The 1934-nt window shown below is 46.0% G+C and overlaps 1 protein-coding gene across 1 annotated transcript in view; it reads right to left on the reverse strand.

Moving 5' to 3' along the window:
- Window positions 1-828: 828 nt before the first annotated feature.
- The window catches only part of LOC308386182 (tomoregulin-1-like), a 16929-nt gene continuing 15823 nt past the window's right edge, over window positions 829-1934 (reverse strand). Inside the window, exon 10 of the mRNA XM_080865538.1 lies at window positions 829-1934. This exon is cut by the window's right edge and continues 1470 nt beyond it. The gene's annotated coding sequence lies outside the window, so the exon portion shown is untranslated.

Consider the following 1934-nt stretch of genomic DNA (forward strand, 5'->3'; position numbering starts at 1 on the left):
GAGAGGCTGGGAAACCGTTCATACAGCAGGAAGCGCTGTGTTCTGGAGCCTCGCTGGTCAGGCTACACAATAATCGATGGGTCCAACATGGCGGACTTTCAGCTCGCTGAGGTGCTCCACCTGAAGCGTCACTGACTGTTACAGCTGCGGATGAAGCGGACTCGTCGGGGTCTCTGCTGCATCCATGTGGCCGGCTGAGATCCAGGATGTGGAATCAGCCGAGAGCCCACTTCAGTTTTATATTTCAGATTCAGAGCATCCTCCCTGTGCTGGCCACGTGTTCGGCTTCTTCACTCGGTAGCACGTCTTCAGACGCTCATTTAGACTTTATTCATGCTGTCGCACTGTCATACCCATATTTATATGTAATCTTTAAATAGTTCAAAGACTATAGTTAAAACACTCTGAGGCATTTTTAGACTAAAATTCAGCGGACTTGTCACGGACTGGAATCTGCTGAAGCACAGTTTGAATGCACTTTTACTTAATACCGTTATAATCAAATGAATCAAATAATAACATCATGGATATGACTGTGTTTAATGAGCACTGTGCTTGAGGCCTTTGACCATCAGAAACTATTTTCAGGATTTATTTCCATCAAATATTCAGATTGTTGGGATGATGAGCGAGTGAGAAACTGAGGGACAGATTATTGACCCGTCACCACTGCCCCCTGCTGGGCATTAGGAAAGACTGCAGCCAGTGCATTCATACCTCCAGGTGTTTAAGCATGGATCAGTATCAGCTGTGAAAACAGGTCCAGATGTTTGTGTGAAGCTTTATTAAGAGGCCGGCTCAGAAAACGGACACATGAAGACGCAGAGGTTCAAACATCATAATTTAATGCTAATTCAGCTACAGCACAGTCTAAACAACAACTTCACGGTTCATGCAGGATCAACATCTACAGCAACATCTGGCCCGTTCCCTGCGACAAGCGCCACCAAGACCGTGGCGGTTCACCTCAGGGCAGCGGCGCGCGAGGCGAACCCGAGCCCAGCTTATCGGCCTACTCCTTCTAACACAACAAAACAACCAACACGGACACGTGGTACCATCGTTACGAATCAGAATGAAGATAAAAAGCTTGACGAGGTCCTTTAAATTATCGCCAGCTTGTCCAAACACACAAACATTGGAATCCATTTCCGGAATGGCGTCATCTGAAAATTAGGCAATAAAATAATTAGCATAGCAACCTGTACATGTCGGCTTGTACCTCATTATTATTTTTAAGCAGTAGAAAAAACAGCATTTTGGTTTTCAGGTGGATCTCATTGTAACAAATACAAAAAGTGTTTAAAGAAAGTTTCTCTAAGGAGACGTGACGTTTGACCCTGTGAGACGTAGCACAAAGTCAAAAACAAAAAACACGCCTGAGATACGAGTCGGCTCACATCTGAGGGGCACGGGGCTCCGGTGGTCCCTGATAATCCTGTAGTCCCGCTGCACAGCGCCCCCTGGACAGTTAAGGCGGTACAACACATGCGTGACAAAGTAAACAAAGAAAAACAAGAGAAGTTGGCCAAACGTGAGCAGCAGTGCATCATGGGAATTCTTAGCATGGCAACGTCCACAACACGCGTTCATTAAACCTTCAAAGTGGATTTCTTCTGCTCATTTCCAGCTCCACCTGTTTGTCATTACACCGCCAGCGTAGCTTTGCATGATTCACAGTTCAAAATCATCCTCATTTATCTGATTCTGCCCTTCATGCAGAGCCTCGCTGCCTCCAGCTGAAATCAGCTGCTTTCCCTTCAAGGCCTCCTTTTTGTTTCTTTTTCCGATTGGCCAAAGTCAGGAAGCCTGCTGAGGGGCAGTATGAGCAGAACAGCTCTTCTTCATCACATCTGTCGCTTTCACAGCGAAGATTTAAAAGGATAGAAGCGTGGCGCACACAGAATCTGACTGAGAACCATATTTCCAGATAA

This window comes from Rhamphochromis sp. 'chilingali', assembly GCF_963969265.1.
Source record: "Rhamphochromis sp. 'chilingali' genome assembly, chromosome: 18".
Lineage (NCBI taxonomy): Eukaryota > Metazoa > Chordata > Actinopteri > Cichliformes > Cichlidae > Rhamphochromis > Rhamphochromis sp. 'chilingali'.